The sequence below is a fragment of the Anopheles stephensi genome, chromosome 2 (assembly GCF_013141755.1).
Source record: "Anopheles stephensi strain Indian chromosome 2, UCI_ANSTEP_V1.0, whole genome shotgun sequence".
NCBI lineage: Eukaryota > Metazoa > Arthropoda > Insecta > Diptera > Culicidae > Anopheles > Anopheles stephensi.
This window is the reverse complement of record NC_050202.1, coordinates 37,221,377-37,235,675: the sequence shown is the minus strand read 5'-3', so window position 1 is coordinate 37,235,675 and position 14,299 is coordinate 37,221,377. Positions and strand designations below refer to the sequence as shown.

General features: G+C 42.4%; 1 protein-coding gene across 5 annotated transcripts in view; it reads right to left on the bottom strand.

The window, feature by feature from the left end:
• Positions 1-14,299, bottom strand: part of LOC118517674 — a 99,483-nt gene that overhangs the window by 82,695 nt on the left and 2,489 nt on the right. The gene's annotated exons all lie outside the window — the stretch shown is intronic.

The window sequence follows — 14,299 nt, the reverse complement described above, 5'->3', positions numbered from 1 at the left end:
CGATAAAACGCAATGAAGTTGTCAGCGAATTTCGTTTGCTCTCGTAACTCCCTCCTTTGTTTGTGCAATTAATGTTACCAAGCAGGTGCGAAAGCCACTTAAACAAGTGCTTTATATCTGACGAATTTGACGCTCCTCCGGTCGTCATCTTGTGGACGGCCGTTCTCTAAAAGCGGTCCGTCCGGTATTCCCTGCAGTGATAAACACTCACTCACTCACTGTCCCACTTGTTATTTATATCATTAACTTCGTTCGTTCGGGGGATCCTCATGCTCATTAACATCGGTAGAATACGGTCAGCGCAGCTGCCGTTGTTATGTTGGCGTGTTGTTATCGCAGCGGTACATTCGCAGCGTAATGTCCTGGGCAGCTGCATGACATTCCCGCCTGGTGACGAACGTGTTAGATGTGTCACAAACATTCCGCCCCGACATGGATCATTCTGCCGGGACCCAAATTGCTCGCAGCATTTAAGAAGGTCCGTTACAGTTACACCTTCTTTGATCTATGTCCTATGCCTTTAGTGGCGTAGTGCAATGCGCAAACAATGGAGATACGCTAGGCTCATCGCGAGTGATGTGATAATTGATGCATGAATAGTCGTAAACTCCGGCGAACCGGAGTACCGTTTTACGCAGAAGTTTACACAAACAAATTGATATTTTAGTAGTTTGGAGTTCAGTTGCCATCGTACGAGTACATCCTGATATTAAGGTGTTAGACAATGTTAGACAATCTTCTTCGTGTTTGTTGGCCTAACGACCTCTAAGGTCATACTTGCCATTTCTGGCTTACTAGACTTATTGATACCGCATAGTTGGATAGTCGATCCTCATTATGGGGGAACGGCCCATATAGGATTTGAACCTCGGCCCTGCCGTGTGAACCGCACGGCTGTGTGCTGCGTGTGACCGCTGTCGCCTCCACTACCGAACCGCCCCACATATTAAACAATAAAGCTTTGAAAATCATATAAACATTTAAGAAGCTGAAATTGGGGACAAAACATCCTATTCTTGTGGAACAACACTGAACGAAATTAATATAGCACCATAATGTTTTTGAGCAATATTTTCAAAATTTATTTACCGATTTTTGTAATTTCTGTTTAGAATGTACATACAATTTGTTTTAAATCTTTACAAATCATTTTTCATATTTTCCAATCACACGCCAAAGACGTACAAAACTTGAAACATTTTGATAATTACAACCACTTAAACATAAACATAAACTTCATATGTCATCTTCTGTCAAAAGGCAGTATTTAAACAGGGAATGAAAGTATTTTATTTATACCTCATATGTTTTTGAGCATTGAAACGAGATCAAAGAGCAATAAATAATAATTGTATAAATACACGCGCGCTATTTTGTAATTGATGCGTTCTCTTTCATTTAACATCCCTTAAAAATTTAATGTGAAGTAGTCAGTCCAACGTACGGGGAGGCGGTATAGGTAGGATTTAAACCCCGGTCCTACCTTATGAGGACCGGCGCCGTTGTCGCCTCGACAACCGGACCGCTCCAACCCAGAAGAGAACAGCGTTCCAAACACCAGTAGCATTACAATGTCCAGAGACCACAGATCTGCCAAGCAAGGAACGCTTAAAAGCGAGCACATAATTCTTGCTCCATCCAGCATGACTGAGCTTCATGCTTCGAATCGATTCAATCGGTATCCCCAAAAAATATATTTCCTCTCCGGATGAATGTAAATATGCGATGTTAGATTAAAATATTAAATAAAATTATTAGATGAAATATTGTTAAACCTTGATGGTTCATATAATTGACAACACTTTTGCCATAGAACAAGATCAATGATGCTGGTAAACTGATAATATGGAGAGCTTTTTCATTTCAAGCTAAGCTTCCATCGGTATGAATCTCAATCAGGCTGCAGTCGGAGAATGTTTACAAGTTTAAGAATAATCTTGGATAAATGGAATAATCTATGGATTTTGATTGTATAGTACGTAAAATGGATTATAAACCATTGAAAAACTTCTATTATTGCATTTATGAAACTAACAAACAATTGGACAACTTTAACGATAGCGGTGAAAGTCTTAACACTGCAGGACCGTGTACCAAATCCCATTAGGACCACCCCCTGTACGTAGGACTGACCGGAGCTATGAATAAAATAAGTAAAGAAAAGTCATAAATGACAGGACCTCTTCTCTAAATCTCTGACAATTGAGATCATCATCAGCAGTGCAGAAGATTCTCAAAATATTCAACGCAATATATCAAAAAGATTGAAAAGAGGTTGTTTTTAGTCTGAATTGAAAATAGAAAAATGGAAAAAATCATTTTGGAAATATTATACACATACAAACACAATAGCAGTGCTATTCTAGTTATACTCAGTGTAGTACTCAGTCTCATGACGTGCTACTTGCTGAGCTCAAGAGGCTAAGTTTACTAACACCCTTGGTGACGTGTCAACGACCATACCATGTTGAACACACCGGTTCTCGTCCGATCACCGAAGTTGAGCATCATCAGGATGATCATGTGTCGTCAGCATTTCCCCTGTTTAAAAGGTGCATAAGGCCTCAGAGACAGAAAGCTTTCGTAAATAAACGATTTAAAAAAGCAATGGTGACATGGCCTCGATCATATCTGATTTATCGTTCTTACTCAGTTAGGCTGGTAGCATACATCTCTATTTTACTGCGTGCATGCTTCTGCCACAACTCTGTTTCGCAAGGAATTGAATGGACAGGTCTTCGTGAGAAATTAATGTGCCAAAAATCTAAGCGTGTACGAGTCTTTCGAAGGACAGCTCGACCATGTCGTGGCAGAATAAAACCAATTGCTTCGATTTCCTACAAGTATGATCAATGTATCTTTCCGGGATCCCCTCTGCAGTCATTACACTGCTCCCTGATTCGACCGTTGATTATGAATGCGAGCACAGGGTGGTAACCTTTCTTGATCCGATCCTTGGCTCGGTACGATTAATTTCATCCTAGCGCTACGCACTTCGCGCTAAGCGAAGACGTTTAGGGCACCTCGGCTTCGGAAGTCGAAGCCCCTCGGCGAGTCTTTTTATCTAAGGATGACAGTGACACAAACATTATTGTGCGTTAAAAAGGGCTAATCTATTCGCTTATTAAATAAATATACATATCACAAAAACCACAAAACCGGACCACCAACTTGACAACGCATGACTGATGAGACTGATGAATCACGCAACTGAGTGATTGTCGATAGTTTGAATATCTTATTTTAACATCAGCAAAATGTTCTACCATTTAACACGTTAAGTCAATTTCTACCGTTATTTATGACCAACACCGCCACGAGCATCTACTGGGCAGATAACATTAATAAATCTGTTTACGACTGATGGCGATTTTAATCGTGTTCAAATTTTACGCACAACTTTTACTGCTTGCAGCTATTCCGAAACCCCTTTTGTACCACTGCCACTTTTTTACCCTAAGAAGATAGACCTCTTATCTTTACCTATCGTTCGTGGACCGTTAACAGACTACAGATTGTGTGTGTGTGTGTGTGTGTCTTAGTCTGCGACTAACGATTGCTTCCGGCAATACATAAAAGGTCGTTCATGGTAATGGACACGGACCTTGACTGCAAAATTACCAACATCACACACACACACACACACACACACACACACACACAGCAGAACGGGGTTAATATAGCTGATGTCCTGTTTTTTTCTTCTTCCTTCCTTACTGGGCGCAATAATGGGGCAGAGAAAATGGTGGGCTATTATGAAGATAGTTACATTCATAAATGTGCATCTTTTTAACAATATCCCGAGGACAAAATGCCTCCATAAAACGCCATACAAAACTTTGTAGGTAAATTGTTTGCAACCCAAGCATAATTTTGGAAGATGATTATTGCCGTGCCTTAGATTTTATAGCAGCCGCACCAGTTTTGACCACCATTAAGCAATAACCGGGCGGACCCGGGTTCGGTATTAGATTTGATTTCTTTCGCGACCGTTTTAATCGTCGTACAATCAATCTTCGACCTGCTTTACTAAACGCTTGCTGTAACATTGGCCTTATCTGAGCAGCAAGTGAAAGTTTTTGTGAAGTCACTTGGGAGTTTCAATATCATTAAAGCAAGCTTTATCATAAGTTGAACGCAAACGCTTAGCAACAAATCGATAGCAATTTATTTTCGTACAGCAATTAAAACAATTGCGATAGCACGGGACACTAGTTTAATCAATTAAACTGCGAGTGTCAAAAGCTTCCATTTACGGTTGAATCAATAGCGAAAAAAATGGAGTTAAAAAAACGAGCTGCCATACAATTTGGTACAAATTGAATCGAATTTTAAGGATGGACGAACTATCGGATGCCTCCTAGTGGTAAGACAACACCATGCAGCTTGTGTTGTTTGATCGCAAATAACAGACCGACTGGCCGAGTGGACCGTATTTATGTACTCGGCTCTTGCTTGCCAGGGCGAGCTCATGAAGAGTGGACAGAGCACTGAGCATTTCTTGCTCGAATTTCAAGAGCTTTCGTAAATCGATACTGGAATGATTGAACACCACCCACCACATACAGTGGTCGTAGGGCTGAAATAACATACTGCTGGAGAACGTGTTGTGAATATCCCATTTGCCTATCAACTGCATGGAGCGGTGTATGGAGCAGCATGATGATTTTTTTGTTTTGCTATCCTTTTATTATATAAATACTGTCAACATATTTAGCTTCCATTCCATTTATACATGCGATGAAAAACATACTTCTTCCTCTTCCTTGGCACAACAACCTTGATAGATCTCGGCCTGCTATTTCTGGCTTTCTGTGACTTAATTTTACCCGTAATAAGGTAGTCTGCATTACGTACGGGGAGGCGGTCTGGATGGGATTGGAACCCCGGTCCTGCCGTGTGAAGACCGACGCCGTTATCCCCTCGGCCTCCGGACCATCCCAAAAACCATACAAGTTGCATTTTACGTTTGTACCCCAGTTTTGTAAAAACGATACAAGGGCATTTTTACGTATTTTTGTATTAACAAGCTGAGTTATACACGGATCACTTCGTTGATGTATTACATATGCTCGTCTAACAGCATGTTGACTCTACTGTTTCTGCAGTTGAATAGACTTATCCTCCACTGATTTTTTCCCCCTAGCTCGGACGTTTTTGCTCCGTAAGTACGACTGGCAAATAAATAACTCCCAGTAGCATAAGCTTTAATGGGTTTCTTCCGAAAATCCAGTCCAAGAAACATAAATTACATCAAATCTGCCTTTGGCCAAATAGCTCATTACTTCACATGAAAGGAAGATTGATTAGAAAAATGTGTGCATGACAAAAAGGGAAAAATTACATCGTCCCTGAATTCGTTACTGCTGCTGTTGCTTTAAGGAAATTCTTATTATCTTCATCATTTCCCCTTTAACGAAAGTATTCATTCAATTATCTAAAATTGGTAGCCGCGCTGAGCTATGTTTGCTGCTTTATTTTCGCTGACTGACTGACACATTCGCCCAACGCAAAGCGCCATGCATTCGTGGTAGATGTTTAAGACAGTGTGGCTTTTGCTGCTGAGTAGCCCAACCGAGCCAAACCAGCGCCGCGACACACACACACACACACACTCACACACAACATGAAACACGAAATTAACGAAAGGGTCGCGTACGCGTAGCGGGCGTAGCGGGCGTCATGGCAGCAGTACGCGATTCGGGCCGCACAATATTACAGATCCGGAAATTTTCTTTCCCACAGAACCATACTTTCGTCTATCCAGGGCCTGGGCACGGAAACGGCAAAAGCTCCCTAGGCTTTCACCCTGGCGCATATAAATCGAGACGCTGAACATGAAAATAATTTCGTGTTTTGACAGGTCTCAAATCGTGAGAAGTGTTCTGCGCCCGAAATCCTCGAGCAAACAGGATGAACGGTTCGCTTCGGTTAAATCGTAACGTCTTTAACATGCTTTAAGCGTACGATATGGGAATGCTTATTTTTATTTGCTTTCACTTCTTTATAACATTATACAGTCCCAGAAGCTGTGGGAGCGGTTCGGTAGCCGAGGCGATAACGTCGCCGGTCTTCATGCGGTAGGACCGGGGTTCAAATCCCATCGAGACCGCCAGTCACCGAAGTCACAGAAAGCCAGAAATGGCAGGCCGAGGCTTTTCGAGGTTGTAGTGCCAAGGAAGAAGAAGAAGAAGAAGCTGTACATTTCTTGGAAGTATACATTATTAACAACGTTATTACAAACGGAAAATAAGTTTAAACAATTTAGCGACAGCTTTAGCTAGAACATGGGATGATTAATGACTCATATCATGTGGTACGACGAACTTTTGCCAAACAGGAAAAGGCTAAGAAAAATGGGGCTCTTGTCAAAAATGAGCCACATTAAAAAAAAGGAAGAACACCTTCCCGTATCGAACGTAATGTGATTTTAATGGCATGCACAGTAACCGGCATGCATATGCGTAGTTTGTGTTGCGTTTCGTTTGAATTCACATCGATTAATGCACTTCGTTAAAGAGGGAAAACCATTAAGCTTGTTTGATTTGTTGTTGTTTTTGTTCCGGAAGCTTTTAAATTTATTCATAATATTAATGCGCATAAGAAGTGTTTGGTTTGCTTATAGTGGCAGGGCTGCCAATTATCCATAGCGTTATGAATATGTGAAATAGGTAATTAGCGTATCGCATAGGGAAAGGTCTATTCTAGGCTTAAATTGCTCTTCAGTCGTCGACCAAACAACCATTAGTTTTGGGACGAAACCTAGAATACGCATTAAGAGCTGGATGATGAGTATAGCATTGAAAACAAATACTAACCACATCTCATTCACAAATTCTCATTGGTTCGGGGACATTTCCTTCTCCTAACCATGAAAAAGGTACCTTATCCCTGGTGAGCTCGGTTGGATTGGATGTTAATTATTATTCCGTCATTCAAATTTGTAGTCCTGTTGCTGAATCGGTTGTTCTTCCACAGGTTTCGAAAGCTTTTGTTGTTACGATGAAATGCATTTTGGATCATCCAGGATAGTTTTAGCCCATGTCATACCAAGTCCCTCCATCATCGCACTCATTCATACATTCGTTCATTCAAAAAGTCATTCATCATCATACACACAGGTGAGATAAAACACATTAAACAGGGAAATAGCTGAATTCAACTACTAAACCATTCCCTCGGCAAAACTAGAACATTAGCCCCATGGTAGACGATCTTCCAACACGCCGAACTACGTTCAATAAGGTAGGTCTAGCAGCCTCGTATACCAGACGAGACCATAGAAGGTGATCTTTTTCATGGTATCCGAAGCCGCAGACAAAAGCTATGGAGACGATCAAAGCTTGTTCCTAGATCGTTCGTTTTCGGAACCAGACTTTCAAGAACACTTGGGGAATTATCGAGCTCACCAGTGTTCCACGATGTCTGGACCATGCAGAGTTACGCACGTGATCGTGAGGTAGGATAAGTCTATCAAAAAGAGACTCTTCCCAAGAGCACTTTTTGGCAAATTAATTAAGAGACTTATGGCCAGATTTTTTAAACATAGAGCTTAAGACCTACTTTTTTAAGAAGCAGTCCTCTTATCCTTCTTGGACTGCTGAGGGTAGAGCACGTCTATAAGACAGTGACAGGTAGCTATGTCCATGAGAGTGTCCAGGAAACTCGGCTGGATCCGATCTCCAACAGGTTAGACTCCACCTGGTCTAGCCAACAAGCTCGCAGTGGTCCTCTACACCCCGTGCCACCTGATCACTGACGATCACCTTCCTGGTTCGGCATCTTCATCACGTGCCCTAGCGTCTAGTTTTGAGCGCCCATCCAGTTCGTGATTCATTCTCCTTCTCCACACGCCCTGCTTGCACACTTGGCGCAATAGTATTTAGCTCCCACCGTGTTAAAAATGGCGAGTTTATTGGTGTCCTCTGTCAGCATAGTCTCGTGCCCGTAAAGGACCCCAGTCGTATCAGTGTGCAATATATTGTGCGTCTTTCACTATCACAGAAGTTGGTGGAGTATATGGTAGGCACGATTCCCCTGAACAATGCGCCTTCTGATTTCACTTCTCCGAGAAAGGCCTAGCATGCCACAGCCAATATCAATACCATCGAAAAGAAACCAATAAATTTCAAGAAATGGTCTGTACTCTGTAGAACAAGCACTTATTATCAAAAAGGCGCAAAAGATTGCAGTAGTTGGAAAAATGATTTTGATTTTGTTGTATATGCCAAAATCAATTCCCTGACCTGATAAGCATCCGTCAGAATAAAATTGGTTTCTATTGAAAGGACCATACTTGTCCACAAAAATACTGGGAACTGTCGTCCTGCGGAGACAATCGGAGATAAGCTTCGTTTCCCGCCTCAACGAGAACCGCAGAACTCTGGTAAACTAGAACATCTTTACATAAACATCTTGTTGCTAGTATTACAACAATATCTGACATATTAAACGAAATACCAAAGTCTAAGTTAAAAATAATGCTTCATAAAAGTTTTCTCATACTTTGAATGTATCAAATCAAAGTATTCTATTTATGAGGTATTATTTAAAAAATAATCTTTTAAATAACTCCTTTACGCATTCATAATCACAACAAACACGATTACCGTGAAAACTAAAGCTCCGGGCGCTCTCCCCAAAAAAAGGAACCCTCGCCAACTGCGTGGAAAAATGGGACACTCGCTCTCGCGCAGCCATAACATTCTGCGGCTTATAATTGAAAATGCTTCGAGCACATTCGCAGGGCGCTGCCTAAAAAACAACACAGCCCCTTTTCATTTCTGGGAAAGCACAATCCTACTAGCTTGTCACACAATGATGATAATTAAAATAATGCTAATAAAAAGGTCCGCTCAACGAGCCATCGAGCCAACTCCGTTCGATGTCAGCTAGTAGATGGGGCGATGCTTTAGCAAAAACCCGCGTCCGCTGTGTAGACAAAAGCAAACGCTTGCTCCGCATGTTGACGACGTTACAATGACAAAGAGTTGAGCCAACAGCTCAGAACTTTCGGTGCTAAGCACTGACTGAAAGTGCTGACATTCTTCGCTTTATCTGTTTGCTCCGGGAAAAAGGCTTCACATTTCGAGGCGCCTCACGGATAACCAAACATCATTAGGACACGAGACTATGAGAAGGCGTTTTTTCTGTGTTTTGTCTGGTTTGTTTGTGTACTATTGTTTCGGGCAAATTGGGCGGCAAATGGTGGACCATTCTCATAATTTGTGTGTGGTTGTAGCATGTATTACCTACGAGCGATAATTCGGTATTAATGGCAAGAGTAGAATATAATTTGCTTGTCTTTGTCTTAAGAAATTCTTTGATACCTTAACCGTGCTGAAGGTTAGTAAAGCACGTACCGGAAAAAGCTGGACCTAGGATAGGCAAGCAGCAAACAGCACATAAGCGAAGAACCGATGGCAATCGATCGATACGCCAAGGAGTAGCCCTCGGAAATGCGTGAGCCGGTCTTGACCGGTGAACACGAATCGTATCGAACGTGTTCTATTTCTGTAAAAATAAATGCTATGAAACAAACTCCTAGTGGTGGCAGAACCGGCATCAAATTCCTTCCGGAATGTTAGCCCGTATGGTGGACTGACTGAGTGGCAGGGCGACACTGACAGAGTGAGGAAAAGATGAAACAAACTCCGTTTAAACTGTGTCGCGTGGTTCGAATTCGCGACGACTTGAACGAATCGAACACGAGTGTGGAATGGAGTGCACATGTTCCCATACTCAGGACATGTGTAAATAAGTTCGTTGAATCCTTTGTTTCTATATGTTTGCCATCTGTAATTCTATCTTTATGAAGCTCTCCAAAATTTGAGGCGAGTTTGGAGAGATTCTTCTCTTATCTAAAAATTGAAATTGTTTTAAAGCTACAACATGTTGTAAACGTTGTTCTTCTTCATAAAGAACACCGATTTTATTCAGCAATCGGTATGTTTCATTAAAGCACACGTGTTTCATCACACCGTGCCCTACAATCTAAGAAAAAGCGCCACCTAAAGATTAAGTTATTTGTTTCAAACAGGACTGCGCTGGGACACCAAAGTTGCCCCTTGCATCCTGAACTTTTTCGAAGTAAAAAGGGTAGCTTCCGTTTTTTGGAAGGAAGCAAGTAAGAAACCTTCTCGAACGAACGATGAAGTGAATTGTAATCGTTGAAAACCTAAATTGGGTGATACCATCGGGACACGCCTCGTCGGAACCATGCCCCGAACATATTGAGCAATCATCGTAGCTTCCAAACAATTCTACTATTTCATGGTTCAGACTCGCTTTTTTTTGCTTTTTCTCTTGTCGGTGTCCCCCACGGTAGCCCCAGTGTAGTGACACGACGCAAATACCACATATTTCCGCCTCAACTGGTAACTATTCGGTCGACGACGACGACGACGCCCAAAGAAAAAGGTCTGAAAGGGCAAATCATGCGTGACAGACGTAGGCTAGTTATCGAGCAAATATTTCAACAATCTGCGTCCCAACCGAGTGAAAAAAAAATCGTTGGTGCAAAAAGTGTCTCTTTTTTCTCTCGCAAAAGGCGTCAGTGTGGTGTGGAAAGCCTGGTGGAAAATCCGGTACCTTTTCCTTTTTTTGCATCACGCATCACGCCGTGATTTACGAACCCATGATGGGATTCGTTTACTCTAAGCTTTGTCGCTCACAATCCGGCAAAGTGTAGCTATCGAACTGAAAGTAAAAAGGGAAAATGGTAAATCATTCAAGTGAAAGGGTTTTGTCAACGGTCACGCCTGTTAAGGAATCGAGCATGGGGCATGGACATTATAGGTAAGGCCCCACCCGCCGTTGACAAAACCAGCAAGATTGGGATGTAATCTCCCAATCCCTTCTTCGAATGCGCGATCGGTCCTAACTCGATTGTTAGAAGTAAAATACCAAAGGTAATTTTACAGTTCCAACCAAGTAACATTTGTGGGAACATGGGTTTGCGGTTCTCGAAAAGATTGAACTGATAATATTTACTGCTTTCGACGTGATGTATAAAACTAAAGCTATTAGTACAATTCACAGCAATTATCTGTACCGGCATGCTCTCTACAAACAATCGTGTTTATGCCGCGTCGTTATGCACGGATTTTATTTCACGTTTCCAGGAATTTAATATTAATTTTACCGAAAATATGGAATGCTTTGAAGGGAAGACCTACGCACCTACGCAGGCACACATGTGTCTCATGTGTCCCTGTTAAATGCTCTGTAGCTGTAAGGAGCAGAGCAACAACAACAAAATCAACCCCAAATATGTCCCCGATTCCGCTTACCAGCATTCATCATCATAAGTAAACGGTTGTATCGGTGCCGGCACATAAAAAGCTTAGCTTAGTATCATCGTGTACGCAAGAAAATAGTCTTCGGATTACACATACACACACACGCACGTGTGGGATTGTACACGCACAGCCGCAAGCTCCATAAATGCACGCACGAACAAGGATTCGAGGGTTCGGTGGCTTAGCAGAGTAACCTCAGAGCTTACAACAGGTACACATAAGCCCGCCAGTTTCCATTTTTATTCTTGCCACATCAATGATAACGCCAGAGATTCCTACTACCTACAGCCGAACATTCGAACATGTTTGTAACAAGCTCTACATGTCTTTGGTATCCGAGCACTCCAGGGTTGTACCGATTAAAATAGAAATAATGTCGCTGGAGCCTTCCGCTGGAGACACACGCGACTGGGACGATGGGTGGGACGACCGGATAAGAAGAACATTTGCTGTGAATACAAAAGCTCTTTTCGATTACCACTCTTTACCTGGCCCCAAACCACACACCCGGCACACCGATCTCTGCCGACCTTTCGAAGGAACGGTTCACCAACAGCACACCTCGAGTAGCGCCCTTCATAGACAGCTCGACACGTCCCCAACACCTTATGGATCTGTCACCTCTATCTATCTGCCTGGCTGCTCGGGGAAACGAATAAAAACTTCTCACATGCGTCGACAAACAAACGGTCACATGTAGGCACATAGACACACACAGCCATCACCACCACCACCACCACCACCACCACGTACCAGGCGTACGCATCTGCGTGGAAATAGGTTTTGGCCCCCGTGCATAGATGTGGAGCCGTAATTTCGAATTAGATAACACAATTTATCGCTTTCCACGATCTGCAGCATGCCCAGCCCAGGCCTTGCCTTGTGAGGCTGCCACTGCTCAACTCACACTTCGAGCTGGCGAAAGCTTGGTACGAGGGTAAAAAGCCCGGTCCGGTTCGCGAGGGTGAACGCGTGATCGGTTCGAAATTGGACCGAACTTGCGTGAAACATCGAGATTTCGAACGAAGTGCTATCATCGGGACGGGATCAACGGTGCGTTGAGTTTTCCCGCTATGAAAGCAGTCGGATAGGGTAAGCAAATCGAGGCCACTGATAAGCTTTGTTATCCTTCCTTGAAGCGATACGAGATAACTACGAGGTTTTCAAGCGTCTGGTCTCGTGCGTATAATGCGGGAAAGGGCAACCCCGGCATCCATGGCTACACGGCACGGCACAAAACCTTCTTGGAAACTTTTTTTATTTATAGCCCACTCCGCTGCCATCATCGCGCCCGAGGTCCCAGGTATGCAGAAATAGAGCTAAATATTCAAATGAATTTTAATTCAATGCAGCATTAATGAACTTCCCTGTCGAATTGTACGAAGGGGGCTTTCCATTCCTGCCAGCTGGATAACATTCCGTAAGGTGCATCGAAATAGTGACCTTTCATCATACAATTTGAACCCACTATGCATTGGAGCTCTTCAAAGATCATTTATCTTTCTCCAAATGTATCATTTCATCTCAGAAAATGAAAATATTAAAAAACAAGCCAACAAAAACACTGAAAGGAAACTCCAACACGATAATCTATGTTTAATTTGATAACATTTTGGCTTTCGCAAAACATCGAGCCAAGCTTGGCCAGGGAAAAACGTTCCCCAACGTAGCGAAAATCAAGTCATATTGATAATCCACAGCTTTCCACGAATTTACATCCCTGCTGTACCGGTACGCCTAATGCGTAGAAATTTGAAACATCGCAGGACAAAAGCGTCGCTGAGGCAAAAAAAAAACAGAAAATAATTGCTGGAAAAGAACATGGCTTTGCAGGAGGCTTTCGCAATGGAACGAATTCATCATTTCTTATATTGCTTGCCCATTGCAGGTCTCGCGAGCACGCTGTTGTACATGCCGCTTGATGGTTGCGAAATACTCGTGGGTTTTGGGGCAAAATATCTCAACATAATTAGAGTGAGCAATCTGCGCAAGGCTTTCCGCGCCTGCATTGGCTTTATAGTATGTTTCCCCCAACACACTCCCCCTCGGTAGGCCCTGCCGAGTGACCTTATTTTTAGCAGCTGGATCTATCAGAGAGCCCAAGTGGGTTAGATGCTGTGCATGATTTGTTTTGCGCTTTCGATTGCTATAGATTCAAAGCTATGCGCCACGTGAAGTACGTGTTGTATTTTGCCTGTTCTTTTTTTCTTTCTCATTATTTTCTCTGTGATTTTTGATTCGCTATACTTTTATCGGCACAGAAGGAAAGCACATGAAGGGCTTTCCGTCCAACCAGAAAGCCTTTTGAAAATAATTGAGTTGGGAATACACAAGATCCATAATCAATTATGCAGCCACTCAGGGAAGTTGGATGATGATGCTTCAGGACTTTGGACCGGCTGGATGTGTGTGTGTGTGTGGGGTCTTTTTTCCTTTAGCTTTTTTTCCCATTCGCTATTTTTCCTATACCGTGTCGTAGAGTTTCTTAGGATCCCGTCGATGCTCAAGCACAGGTTGAGCACAATTTCTTCAATTAGGGAACACAAAAAGAAAGGCAGGCCAACAGTCATCAAATTTAAATTAATTTAAAATTTAAAGAGACCTTTTCTAATTTTCATAAGCTTGTCGAGCTTTGGTTTTGGTAGCTTTGCCAAAGGAAATTACAAGCGATGGATGTAAACAGGGTCTAATATTCTACAATTCTGGTATCATGCTTGATTTTAACACACCGAAGAAGAATTTTTCTTGAGTTAGAAATTATTTTTTGTTAGAGGATGCTTTTAAATAAAACTTACGTATTTGAGAAGCTTTTTTGAGTGATTTTGACATTCATCTGCGTGGCCCAAAGTCAACAAGTAGTGGCATTGAACTACAGAGTTTTATTTTTGTCCAAAACCTTTCGATGGTGATGAAGCTGATCCCACCCATATCGCTGCAAAGGTTCGAGAGAGTCGAAGTTTTCCACAAAATTGAGATTATATACGTCAATTTCTAAGCTA